The sequence below is a fragment of the Palaemon carinicauda genome, chromosome 2 (assembly GCF_036898095.1).
Source record: "Palaemon carinicauda isolate YSFRI2023 chromosome 2, ASM3689809v2, whole genome shotgun sequence".
Classification (NCBI taxonomy): Eukaryota; Metazoa; Arthropoda; class Malacostraca; order Decapoda; family Palaemonidae; genus Palaemon; species Palaemon carinicauda.
Window position 1 is genome coordinate 22,186,444 of NC_090726.1, and position 15,000 is coordinate 22,201,443.

A 15,000-nucleotide genomic window follows, 5' to 3' on the forward strand; every position below is an offset into this window, starting at 1 on the left:
GCGGCCTTATCTTGCTGCCACTCAGTGGAAGATTTTCTGAGGTGTTGGGAGCATTCGCTTCACAGGATGTCTTGAATTTTACTGCAGCTGTGGGGGCCTTGAGTGCCCATCAGGAGGCTAGTAGGGAGAAAGATCCCAGGTAAGCGTTCTTATTTTGTATGGTCGTGCAGGACCTCTCGACTCGTCCTTCCTGGTGCTTCTGTGTTCCCCTGTTAGAGTTGTGGAATCACGGCCCACTGTAAGGAAAGACGTGTGTTATTCTGGGATCACGGACTCCCCTTCTGAGTGTGAGGAGATAATTTTGGTTGTTGTTGTTGTTGTTACTCAATATAATTATGTAGATACATATACTATAATGAACTGTTGGAACAGTCTTAATTTGTTGCCACTTTTGGTTGGTTTTGTTATTATTCTAAATTCGTGTAATGTTAACAGCCCCGTGTTTTTTATATTATTGTTTATATATTAAGTTTAGATTATAAATATAGGTAGGAGATTAAGTGTTTTCTCCCTGTTACTCTTCGCCTTCCTTCACCACCTCTTTAATTATAGGTATTGTTTGTTATATTCATTTTGATCTGGCCAGTTATGTTATGTATGTTTTGACTTATTTGTATTCATGCGTTTCTCTCTTTTATATCTGTTTAGGGTTTAGTTTTTTTAGTAGTTAGGAGTCCCAAGGGATTATTTAAGGACTGGTGTTTGTCCTTGGCAGTCACAAGGTTGACTTTAATTATTCTTTGTTTGTTAATAAATATTGTTGAGTTTTCCTGAGTGTTTTCGTCTTCATTGACCATCTTTTGCTAGACACTATGTAACAACACTGAGTGTGCATCATTTAGTGCAGACAAACCTGCACCACGGCCCAACAAGGGTCGTAATAATTGGCGACCGTGACAGGATTGATGTACTCAGGGGTATCTGGTATTTTTGGTCTGTGGAGCGACATTTGGGTGATCTCTTCAATATTTGTTTTGTAGTATTGCCTTCCTCCCTGAGTTATTAATTTTTGGAAAAATGGAAGAGTTTAACTTTGACCCGGTTGAATTTTTGGGGTCTGCTGACTGCCTGAAGTTCTTGCCTGTTTTAAATAAGAAACAGTTAGTTGCTTGTGCTCAGTGGTTGGGTGTTCCGCTGAAGTCGGCGGGCACCAAGAAAGATATATTGGAGGCTGTGAGGGGTAAGATTGCTCAGGATTTTTCTGAGGCCGAACATTTGGTGAGTGAAAGTGAAATAAATAGTGATGGTGAAGGGAGTATTAATGATGATTTGGAAGAGGATAGGTTGAGCTTGAGAGCTGGTTTGACTTTGTTCGAGGATCCACCTCGTGTAGGTGTTATTTATGAAGGTCCCTCGAATATAAAGGCTAATGTTTCGCATAATCCATTTTTGCCCCCCCTTAATTCTTTGCCAGTCAAACCCCTGGCTTCTGTTCACACTTTGGGTGAATCTAAAGAGGAGGTAGAATATAAATTGATTTGTAAACGAATTGAATGAAAGAAAATAGAATTCGAGGAGAACGAGCGGGTGAGGCGTCACGAAGTAGAGATGGTGAAGTTGAATATAGAGATGGCTAGGTTACAGGGGGCCAATTTGGTCAGTTCCCCTAAAGGTATGTTCCAGGAAAGGTTTAATTAATTTAGGTGCAGCACTAAAGTTGGTGCCAGTCTTTGATGAGAACAATGTCCCTGAATTTTTCAAAGCCTTTGAGCGTGTTGCCGCCCGGTTGTCTTGGCCCTCCGAAATGTGGACTGTCTTAATACAATGTAGGCTGGTGGCAAGGCTATCCGGGTGTACAATGCCTTGGAGGAGGGAGTTGCCAGGGACTATCATAAGGTCAAAGCGCTGGTATTAAAAGCCTATGATTTGGTTCCCGAGGCCTATCGCCTAAAATTTAGGAATTATAATAAACATCCTTCACAATCTTTTGTTGAATTCGCTCGGGTCAAGAAGGAACAATTTGACGACTGGCTGAAGAGCCGACAAGTGGTGTCTTTTGCTGCGTTGCGAGAATTGTTGCTCCTTGAGGAATTCAAAAAGGCATGTAGCAAAGAGTTGAGGGTCCATCTTGAGGAGGTCAAAGCTATGAAGCTGAGTAGTGCCGCTCAGTTGGCAGATGAATATGTGTTGACCCATTGCTCTGGTAATAATAACTTTGGGTACAGAGTTTTAAATGATCCATCTTCCCGTGCCCACAATAGTGGAAGGAGGGTAGAACCACCTTCGATGACTCCTAATGTTCCTAAGAATAATGATGATTCCTTTTCAGATGGTAGGAATATTGGTAGAGTCTCAGGAGGGTCTCCTCCCCCTAGTGTCTTTGTTAACAGAGGTACATCTAATTATGACAATCTAAGGTATAATAATAATAATGGTAACAGAGATATATCTAATAATAGCAATAATCAAAGGTATAATAATAATAATGGTAACAGAGGTAGTGGACATAGAGTAACCTGTTTTTGGTGTGACAAGCCAGGTCATTTCCAGAACCAGTGTAATGCCTGTAGACGATATCTTGAGAGAAACGGCCAAAATCCAGTTTCTTTAATTTCTGACAAGTCTAGTTCTCATGATAATCAAGAGGAAAAATCTGTAGTTAGCATTAGGGTAGATAATAGTAGTAGTGACACTTCTAATAAAAAACAGTTGTGACTCAATTTTGACAAATATGTATTGCCTGGTAAAATTGTTCTTGGATCTAAGATTATCAAAGTAAAGTTCTTGAGGGACACTGGTTCAGCTCGGTCTCTTGTGTTGAGGGATACCTTAAAAGGTTGTAAAGAGAATTCAGGGAATTATGTCGTTCTGGGAGGGTTCCCGAACACTGTTGTTTCTGCTCCATTGGTGGATGTCAGGTTGTCTTTTCCAGGATGTGATAAGGTTACCGAGTTGGCCGTTGTTGATAGCCTCCCCATTCCTGGGATTGACGGTATTCTGGGCAATGATATGGTCAATAATCAGGGTCAGGAATTATTTCCCATACTATCCTTTAATGCGTGTCCCATAGCTGTAACAACCCGTGCCGCAGCAAGAGCTGCTGATCTACTTGATGTCAATGAAGATTTAATGTTTAGTAGTTTAGAAGTAGATGTAGAAAGGCCCGGGTCAGTAGATAGTGGTAGTAGTATTATTATTAATGATTTGAAACCTGATTGGGACAAATTGGCTTTTACTGAAGCCCAGAAAAAAAATTTGACTTTGAATTGGGAGACATTAATGATTTGACTAAACCTCGGTTTGGTATAACCAAGGGCTTACTATACAGGTTTAGCCGTCCTTCGACAGATGATCTGAGCAAGACTTCTCAGATTGCACAAATTGTGGTTCCGTCCCAGTTCCGTGAATCGGTAATGAATCTTGCTCACAACAATTTTCTTTCAGGCCATTTTGGTATATGGAAAACTTTCCGAAAATTAGCAAGGTATTTTTGGTGGCCTGGGATGAAATCTTCTGTGAAGCATTATGTAAAGGAATGTGAGGTATGTCAGGTTATGGGAAAACCAAATCAAATAATTCCCAAAGCTTCCTTACATCCTATCCCTGCCATTGGTGAACCATTCTCGGAATTGGTGATAGATGTCGTTGGTCCTTTACCTAAAACCAAGTCTGGCTATATTTATTTATTAACTATTATGGATAGAGCCTCTAGATTTCCCGAAGCATTCCCTATGAGACGTATTACATCTATAGTTGTTTTTGAAAAGTTAATGGATTTTTTTCCAGGTATGGTCTCCCTCGTGTTATTCAGACAGATTGTGGTACAAATTTCACGAGCAAGGTATTTAGAGGTAAATGTGCTGAACTGGCCATTCAGCACATTACCAGCGTACCTTATCACCCGGAGAGTCAAGGGGTGGTGGAGAGGTTTCACCAGACCCTTAAATCAATTTTGAAAAAACATTGTTACGAACAAGGTAGTGAGTGGGATAAAGCACTACCCTTTGCCCTCTTTGCTATTAGGAATCATCCAAATTCTTCTACTGGTGTAGCTCCCTTTGAATTGGTATTTGGTCGTAAAGTTCGTGGTCCTCTAGAAATTTTTAGCGAAGTGCTACAGTCCGGTCGAAGGGGAGAGGTTAAAGTTGGAGAATTTGTAGAGTATTTGAAGAAAAGGTTGTTCAGTGCCTGGAAATTTGCACAGGAAAATCTAAGTTATTCGCAGGCTGTGATAAAGGATAATTTTGACAGAAAAGCTAAAGCTCGTTCTTTTGAACCTGGAGAATTGGTTTTGGTATTGAGTATGGACTCGGACAATTTTCTTGAACCAAGGTATAAGGGTCCCTGGAAGGTACTGAGGAAGTTGTCAGAGGTCAATTACGAAATTGAAACTCCAGGCTCAAGTAGAAAGTGTAGAATTTATCATATAAACAGATTGAAGCCATATCATTGTAAAAGTGTCGATCCTGTAGCGATTGTGTATGAACCGACATCGGTAGTAGTAGATGTTCCTTTTGAAGAATCTGATGACTTAATGTATCAAGTTCCTTCCGATGCTTTGTTTGAAAATTTGCGAAATTTAGGAATCTTGCAGGAAGGTTTGGAACATTTGGACGTTATTCAAAGAAAATATGTACTTGATTTAATCTATTCCTTTACAGATTTATTTCAGGATTCTCCAGGTAGAACTAATCTTCTCCAGCATGATATTGATGTGGGTAGTGCTCCCCCTGTTAAGCAAAGTCCTTATTGGCTGAATCCCGTGAAAAGGGATATAGTCAGTAAGGAGATTGAGTATATGTTGGAGCACAACCTCATTCAGCCTTCTGTTAGTCCCTGGAGTTCTCCTATAGTTCTTGTTAAAAAGTCCGACGGAAAGTTCCGTATGTGTGTAGACTACCGTAAGGTAAACACACACACACTAAGAATGACTCATTTCCTTTGCCTTGGATAGATGACTGTCTCGATCACATAGGGGCTGCTAAATTTATAACAAAATTGGATTTATTGAAAGGGTATTGGCAGGTTCCCCTGTCTGATCAAGCAAGAGAGATTTCTGCTTTTGTAACTCCCTTCGGTCTTTACGAGTGTAAGGTAATGCCCTTTGGGATGAAAAATGCCGCATGTACTTTCCAGAGGCTTATGAATAGGGTCATTTGTGGTTTAAAGGGAACTGAAATTTATATTGATGACTTGGTTGTATATAGTGATGATTGGAGTGCGCATATGGTGAGATTGCGTAAGGTATTTGAGGCTCTTAGGTCTGCTGGTTTGGTTGTAAATTTAGCCAAATGTGAATTTGGCAAGACTAAGGTTTGTTATTTGGGTCAAGAGGTTGGTTTGGGTCAGGTGGCTCTGAAACAAGCTAACCTCAAGGCTATTATTAATTTGAAAAGCCCCAGTAAGGTCAGAGAGGTGAGAAGGGTTCTAGGTATGATTGGCTATTACTGAAGGTATGTTAGAAATTTCTCAGACCTTGCTCAACCTCTTACAAAACTCCTAGAAAAGGGTCAGAAATTCTTTTGGTCGCAGCAATGTGAGGAAGCTTTTAATAAGCTTAAATCTGTGTTGACTAACCCCATTCTAATTTCTCCAGATTTTCAAAAGTCATTTATCATTGCTGTGGATGCCAGTGATGTAGGAATTGGTGGTGTTCTCTTTCAAAGGGATGAAGAAGGGGAAGTTCACCCGGTATCTTATTTCAGTCGTAAGTTATTGGCGGCTGAAAGAAGATACTCAACAATTGAAAAAGAAGCCCTTGCTTTGGTCTGCACCCTTATGCACTTTGAACCATATGTAACAATTTTTTCTTTCCCCATAGAGGTCTGGACTGATCATAACCCACTGGTTTTTATTGAACGGATGAAAGGAGCCAACCAGAGGATTTTGCGCTGGGCTCTCTTTCTTCAAGAATTTAAATTGGTGATACAGCACATTAAGGGTTCCGAAAATAAGATTCCTGATGCCCTTTCCCGAAATTGATTAGTTTGCCTTCCTCACTCGTACGTCACCCTGCTCGTTTCTCTAATAGGTTATAAAAAAATATTTTTTTTTAATAGAGTATGGTATTATCACTTTATCTTTAAAATAACAGTAAGCTAAATAAAGCTTTTGGTTTGTATTCCCTAATGGTATTCTCTGTTGATGTAATGTATTTTGGTTCCAGATTTGCTGCTCTATTTTTGTGTTTGCATGTTGTAGGTTGTCTTTATTCATTCCTTACAGGTTTGTTAGTATCATATTCATAAAAAAAAAAAAAATTTTGTCTTAATTTTTTTTTTTTCGGGGAGGAAGGTATCAGATGTTAACGTAATTTTTCCGTTTTTAGTCAACCTTGTGATTTTGCTAACAATTGATATTAAGTCATTTAGTATATAAGTATTTATCTTTAAGGAAATTTGTATCTTATATATTACAAGTTATAGTGTGGGGATTTTGTGCCTCCTCCCCGGTCGTTAAAGTTTTCGAATTAGCCTTTTAACACTAGTTTATTTTTTTTGTTTACGTTTTGGGCCTCGGTGAGGGATGTTATAAGAGACAGTGCTTGTGTTTGGAAAGGCAGTTCGAGCTTTCTACAGAGGCTATACACTTTTGACCTGCAGCTGCCGCATTTGGAAAATTTTATCCACGCCTTTGGAAGTTTTACGAGTGCCGTCCTTCGCAGGTACGCTTCTGGCCACCTGCGGTGTTGCGTCCTGCTTGTATAGCAGGTGATTTGTGCCACCTGCGGCCTTATCTTGCTGCCACCTCAGTGGAAGATTTTTCCTGAGGTGTTGGGAGCATTCGCTTCACAGGACGTCTTGAATTTTACTGCAGCTGTGGGGGCCTTGATGCCCGTCAGGAGGCTAGTAGGGAGAAAGATCCCAGATAAGCGTTCTTATTTTGTATGGTCGTGCAGGACCTCTCGACTCGTCCTTCCTGGTGCTTCTGTGTTCCCCTGTTAGAGTTGTGGAATCACGGCCCACTGTAAGGAAAGACGTGTGTTATTCTGGGATCACGGACTCCCCTTCTGATTGTGAGGAGATAATTTTTGTTGTTGTTGTTGTTGTTACTCAATATAATTTTTATGTAGATACATATACTATAATGAACTGTTGGATTAGTCTTAATTTGTTGCCACCTTTGGTTTGTTTTGTTATTATTCTAAATTCGTGTAATGTTAACAGCCCCGTGTTTTTTATATTATTGTTTATATATTAAGTTTAGATTATAAATATAGGTAGGAGATTAAGTGTTTTCTCCCTGTTATTCTTCGCCTTCCTTCACCACCTCTTTGATTATAGGTATTGTTTGTTATATTCATTTTGATCTGGCCAGTTATGTTATGTATGTTTTGACTTATTTGTATTCATGCGTTTCTCTCTTTTTTATCTGTTTAGGGTTTAGTTTTTTCAGTAGTTAGGAGTCCCAAGGGATTATTTAAGGACTGGTGTTTGTCCTTGGCAGTCACAAGGTTGACTTTAATTATTCTTTGTTTGTTAATAAATATTGTTGAGTTTTCCTGAGTGTTTTCGTCTCCATTGACCATCTTTTGCTAGATACTATGTAACAACACTGAGTGTGCATCATTTATTGCAGATAAACCTGCACCACGGCCCAACAAGGGTCGTAATAGTCAGAGTTTCGGTGATTTAGGTAACCGAGATCTCGTCCCACCTAGGTAACCTAACCTAGACCATTTAGTATACTTTCAGACATTTCCCCGGTTACCCTCGTGTGTTGTTTTATCAATTCAGGCAGTGATAGATAACTTCTAGAATTATTATAAAAACCGATACTCGTCTGCAGTGGAGATTTATGGGTAATGCCTCCTTTCTTCTGAGTCTAGCCTTAGGCTAAAGCCCTAATGGGTCGTGCCTCTAGTTTTCATTCAGGCATGACTAGCCTAGGGTTTTCTGTCCCTTCCCTTAGCCACAGATAGCAGGTCTTAGGATTCGGTCGGAACCTAAGAGTATTTAGTCTTGTGCCGGCAGCCGGCCAGCAGGGGGAATAGTCATTCCCCTGCCGGCCAGGCTGCCGGCATAGGAGGCCAGCCCTCCCTAGGCAGCACTTGAAGTGGTTGTATGATGCCGCCAACTTTTGCCTGTGGTCTAGAAAACTAGTCCTGCGCTCGCAGACCCTAGGCTGAAGAATAGATATTCTTCTGCTGCCTAGGATGGCGCCGGCACTGGAACTCTGTTTCTCCTTTGTTGAGAGGAGGCGGCACTGCCACCGTCCCCTTAACTGTATTGGCAGACCCTATGTTGGAGAATAGAGATTCTCCTGCCACCTAGGATGGCCCCAATACTGAAACAGACTTTTTTAAGGGTGTGGAAGTACCGGCAACCTTGCCAGCTCCTTCCACACCTCATACAGGACCTCTTTTCCCTCCCCCTCTGTCCTTTAGGGATGGCCTAGCCATCGTATCCCTCTGGGCCGTCGTCCTGCAATCTCACCGATTGCCGGTGGGTTGTTGAGCCAGCCGGACTCCTACTCAACAGCTGTTGTCTGACTGCCGGTGACTATGCCGGCTGTCGGCGGCCACGACGACTGATGACGGCCATGTTTACTACAACTGCCGGCGGCTATGCAGGTTGCTGGTAGCCATGTCATCTACCGGCAGCCATGATGGCTGTCGGCGGCTGACGGCTGCCATGATGGCTTTTGGTGGGAAGCCTCTTCTATCACCAAGGTTCTTCAGTCCCCCCTTGGACTGCCGGCCACAAGTGCTATTGCCGGAGTACTAGCCAGGCCGGCAGTATGCCGGCCGGACCGGTTCAGACAGGTGCTGACTCAGCCGGCGGTATACCGACTGTACCAGTGCTGCCGGGTGCTAGCCTTCTGGCCATGTGCCTGCTGGACCTTGCCGGCGATGGTACTGACGGCTGGGTGGAAGCCTGAATGATACATTCTCCCCTTCCATTTGAACCCTCTTACTGGAGAAAGGCAGTAAATTAGATATTTACTTCCTTAATTAATGTATACACACACAGTAATAAGGCGGTCCTTCACTCCATGCTGTGTCTCTTTTAGCTAGCATGCTGGCCGGGCTGTGCCGGCAGGGACTAGCTAGGGCAGCTATATACCGGCTGAATTTCAGTATATATTTATACAGTAGTCAGTATATTTGCAGTTTGGGATTATACTGCAGATAAAAAACTATTGTATATATTATACTAGTAGTTATCTTCCAAAATATCTTGGGTATCCTAGCTCAGGTGTTTGCTGAGACCAATCCTATATTAAAAGAATAGAATTTCATCAATATTCTGATTCAAAATAAGTTTACGTTTTACCTTACAATATTAAATAATTTAATGGGCTGGTGGTAGTACACTTTCTATCCTTAAAGGTTAGAATCCTTATCCTTGAGTTTCCCTGATCAGGAAACTCTATGATTTTAATATTGAAAGGGAAGGCCACAGCAAATGGGCTGGGTAGGATACACAAACATATGTCTTTTATATTTCCTAGTATGGTTGGCGTCATGCCGGCTGGTCCGTGCCGTCAGATGCTAGCCATTATAGCAGCACACTGGCGGAACTAAAATATATAATTATACAGTAGTCGGTAATTTGCAGTATGGTATATACTGCAAACAGAAAACTATAGTATGATTATACAGTAGATAATTTCTAACATATCTTGGGTACCCCTGTGCGGGCTTCTGCTGAGACCGTTCCTATATTGAAAGAATAGAAATCCTTCAATACTCTGGTTAGAAATCAGTCATCCTTACCCCAGAGTGTTAAATATGAAGGGGCAGTGGCATTGTACACTTTTTCTACCCCTAGGGATTAGAACCCTTAAGTTAAAGTTGCCTTGATAAAGGAATCTCTTAATAGTTAATACTGAGGGGAGGTAACAGCATTTGCTTGCAAGGGATACACAAGTATGTGTCTCCTACTATCCCTTTCCAGCTTACTATCCTAAGCTATTTTAGTTAAAAGATGACTTTTACATATTGCTTATCAGTGAGATAATCAATTGTATACTCATTCTGCTTTCCTTTCTTTACAGGAGGAACCCCAGAAGACATGTGTTGCAGCCTTCTGCAATATTAGGAGTAAGTACTTTTACGGTCATAATACGTGCAGGTTTCATGCCACCTGCAATATTATTTCCGAATCCCTGCATTATTGGAACCCCCAAATTTGCAATATCTGTCGGACCTTAGTGTCCGAGGGTTTTGATAACCCCAAGTCGATGGAGTCTAGGGATACAGCTCATAAGAAACTACCAAATTGGGTAAGAGGGTTCTAGAAGATCTCTCCGGGACCATACCTACCTAATGATAGGATGCATACCTTACTATTCCCGGAAGCTAGTAGGGAAATAGTGGTGCCCCAGGCACAATTCACACCTCCCTTCGTCCAGATAGTCTTTGGGACAGGAGGCAGGAAGCCCTCAACGGGAAGAGGTGGACAATGTCGTGTCGGGATTGCTTCCGTCTGTGCCGGCTCTAGAGCCGTTAATCTCGACCTTTTCACCTTCTACCCCTCTATAAGACAAAATGGACCTGTTACTGTCCTATATGAAGGGTCTAATGGAAAACTTTCACAAAAAAGGTGAAAAGGAGGAAGCGAAATTCAAGATAGAGCTCTATGAAACTCCACTTGTCGCTCCCCAAGGGTCATACAAACGACCCAGAGACCAAGACCTTCTGACATGCTCCAAAACCAATCCCTGGAGGTTTGCGGAGCTTATGTCGATTTTAGACGGCAAACTCTACATCTCGGAGAGGATGAGTGCTGTTCCTTTAGACGAAATCCAGTTTTGGCCAAGCTTTTACGCTTTCCCTAATTGCTTCATTTGACTGAAGCATGAACCAACGTCAAGAAAAGAAACGGAACCGAAGGAGGTCATGATTATCGACCATGATAGGGCACAGGCTATCTTGTCAAGTAACCTAAGAAAGGCGGGTTACTCGGTGTCGAAAGTGTTCACATAAAGTAACAGATACCCTACCTATCTTGCTCCTGCTTCAATATCATCCCCCTTTACGTGGAAGACATTTTAATCTGTTGCCAAGGCAGTAGAGGCAGGCAAACCATGCCCTGCACTCGAGGAGTGCAAGCCTCTGTCACCAGCCTTTCCCATGCAGGAGAAGAATTGGAAGGAAATCCACTTATCCTTTTCAGTAGGGAAACAAGACGCGGATGTCGCTGGACGACAGTTTAGCGAGAATCTCCCTGAACTTTTTGAGTTTCTTTTGTGCAAGGAACAAGAGACAAAGGAGAAACTTGCAACCTCCCTATCCCTACAGAACTGCATAGAGTTGTGTTCAGCCCATCAAAGTACCCCAGACATGCTCATGGTCTTGACCAAAATGCATATGGCCACCTTGGTAAAAGACCTTTATGCCTTTATGAAGGCTAGGAGAGCCTGTAGGGAGTTTGTGTTTGCTGCCGCAAGAGTGAAACATGAAACCAGGAAGCTGATATCTTCCAACATCTTGGGTAGAGACCTCTTTCCTAACGAGGTAGTCAGAGAGGTGATTAAGAAAGTCACCATGGAGAATATGGGTCTTCTCCAGAAGTGGGGCATCTCCTCAAAGAGAAAGTCTTCCATGGATGTGGGTCCCCAACCTAAAAGGAAGATGGAAAAGTCTAGAAATTTTCCTCAGGATGTTCAACAACATCCCACAATTTCGATGACCGTGGTGCCACAGGCAGGCGGTCGAAGAGGTAAACCTTCTGATCAGTCAAAGCAAAGAGACGCTTCTGGTAGGAGGGAGGTTCCTTCAGGATCGCTGGATCTTCGATCCTTGGGTCCAAGGCCTAATCAAGATGGGACTAGGATGGAAAATGGACATGCCTCCACCATCATTTCCTCAACTCTTCCTACACTCCAACCCCGTCCTTGAAGAGTATACCTTAGAGCTCTAAAGCATACACGTGGAAAGGAAAGTATACTCCATCGAATTCCAGGGAAGGCTGTTTGGTGTTCACAAGGAGGACTCAAGAAAACTCAGAGTCATTCTGAACTTGTTGCCACTCAACAAGTTCAAATAAAACAGCACGTTCAGAATGTTAATCCTTCTGAACACAAGGACCCTATTTCAAAAAGGGGGGTTCACAGTCTTGACAGACCTGAAAGATGCTTATTGGCAGCTTCCAGTCAGTCGCCCCCTCTCCTCCTACCTAGGATTCAAGTTACAGCGGATAACGTATGTCTTAGGAAAGATACTTGTCGGACTAAACACAGTCCTAAGTATCTTCACGGAATAGGCGGACACAGTCGCGCAAAAACCAAGCCTAGAAATGGTTCAGGTAACAAAGTACATGGATGAAAGGCTGGTGTGGGCAGCATCCAAAGTGGCTGGTCTATGAGCATCCAAGGAAGTGATCCGGTTCCTGGAACATCGGGGATACAAAATCAGCTTCAAGAAGTCTCGATTCTCTCCAGCTCAAAGGCTTCTATGGTTAAAAAACAATCGAAACCGAGGTCACAAAGGCTCTCCTTTCCCTTAGGGATGTAAAAGGAGATCGCAGGGTCGGTCAAGAGACTATGGTAATCAGTCAGGATTCCAATACACTAACAGGGAAGAGTTCTGAACACTTTCCAGTTCGCAGTAGTGAAAGACCCAGTGCTAAGAGCACAGCTGAAAGATGCATTAAGAGTCTGGAGAAGATACGCATCAAATGCTCGAAGAGATCTAAAAGGACCGATATCGGTCTTTCCTTAATCGTTTCCCTAACAATGGTCAAAGGCCAAAAGCCTATTGAAGACCATGCCCTTGCAACTACCTTGACTATTGAATATCATCCGCATGGTTGCCTAGTCAGAAGAATATGGTGTTCACTCCCATCAGAAGAAAATCCAAGGGACTCTGTCATTTCTATCCAAGGCCATGTTACTCCTGTTGTGGTTGGGGAAACTCTCTCCACGTAGATCAGACCTCCTCAGGCTGATCTGAGACGTTGCAACCGACAAGGCTAGAGAGCGTCTCATATAGTTTAGGTGATGTTAGCTATCCCTTGCCTAAAAGGATGGTACCTATCAGCAGTTCATGTACAATTGATCTGCAATGTGACAGCGGATGCTCTACTCGGGCTCAAGCCGATAGAGTTAGAATGGTCCACAGACGCAGACCTATTCTCTCCCATATGGGAACAAGTCCCTGAGCTGCAGATCGACCTCTAAGTGACGAGTGTCATCAAGAAACTACCTCGATATGTAGCCCTATACGAGGATCCTCTAGAGGAGATAACAGACACCATGTCTCTAGTATGGAAGGGATGGACTCAGGAATTCCGGTTCATCGCATCCAATCTCCTGCTGAAGGTCCTAAACATGTTGAGATCCCTCCAGGGAGGAGTAGCTCTGGTGGCTCCCAAGTAGCCCAAGAGCAAATGGTTCCTTTTAGTGATGGAACTAAGGCCGAGGCTGGCCCTAGTACTGAACCCAGTACTATCTCAGAAGGTTCAGAAGTTAATTGCCTTCGATTTATCACAGAGCAAAAACCCTTCCTTTCATGATTTTCTTGCCTTAGCGGTTAGGAAAAGATTTGGGATCTCAGATGGCAATATAGAATTCTTAGAAGAATACACGTCTAAGTCAACTAGAAGACAATATGAGTCATCTTGGAAGAAGTGGGTTGCTTTTGTAAAAGTAAAAGGACCGAAAGAAATTTCAATGAACTTCTGTCTGTCCTTCTTTGTCCACTTTCATAATGAAGGTCTGGCAGCTAACACGATAACTACGTGCAAGTCAGCCTTGACTGGACCTCTTCTATGTGCCTTTCAAGTGGATCTGGCGAATGAAATCTTTAATAAGATTTCGAAGGCATGCGCAAGGCTTAGGCCTGCAGCACCTCCAAAGCCCATCTCATGGTCTTTGGACAAGGTCCTGCATTATGCCTCATCTGTGAACAATGAAGATTGTTCCCTCAAGGATCTAACCCAAAAAGTTATTTTTCTGTTCGCTATAGCCTCTGGGGCTAGAGTTAGTGAAATAGTAGCCCTATATAGAAATGAGGGCCTAATCCAATTCACAGAAGCGGGAGAACTGAATCTCTTTCCAGATCCAACCTTTTTCGCTGAGAACGAGCTACCCTCTAAGAGGTCGGGCCCCTGGAGAATCTGCCCTCTGAATGACGATGTCTCTCTATGGCCTGTAGAGTGTCTAAAGGTCTATCTTCGTGGAACTTCAGACTTCAGGGGAGGACAGCTCTTTAAAGGAGAAACCTCTGGATCACCCTTATCCCTAAAACAACTGAGGGTGAAGTTCACCTAATTTATTCGCAGAGCAGATCCTGACAGTACACCCGCAGGTCATGATCCGGGGAAAATTGTTTCATCACTGAACTTTTTTCAGTATATGGACTTTGAGCGTCTTCGCTCATATACTGGATGGAAATCATCCAGAGTGTTCTACAAACACTATGCTAAGCAGGTCCATGAACAGAAGCATTATGTGGTGGCGGCAGGTAGTCGTCTAATTACTGCGATGAACAGTTAATTGATTGGGACTATCAATCAAAGGGAAAAGGTGTCGAAACTTCTAGTGTGATACCCTTTAAATGAGTGTTACCGTGGTGACACTAAATCTGTTCAAAATCTCAGGTATAAAATTATACAGAAAGCACTTGTGCTGTGTGTACATAGTGCACAGTGTTGATAGGATACAACATTTACAGAAATTATAAAGGGAAAAATTTATTAAAAAAATTTTCAGTCTTACATTGGCACTCGTCATTCCTTCCCTTTCAAAAGGGAAAATAATTTCTGTATACGTTACATGTATAATTCCTTTATCATGTTACATTCGTTTCACTTGTTATTTCACTTACTCATTTATTAGAAATGAATGGCTATTAGAATGTAATTGCGTGTAATTACCCCGGCAATTTACATATTTAAGATGCCAGAGTTCTTTGACTTACTCATGTAAGTAAACCTCATATCATTGTATGCTTACAAACAATGGATATAATGATATTGTTCCGACAATATATACAAACCGTGAGAACGTTTGTACGCCCAGTGAATACTTATGTTTGTTCATACAATATATGCTAACCTTGATGCCCCTTTTCTACCGTCTAGTATGACTCTTCCCTGTAGGGGGCAGGAAGCA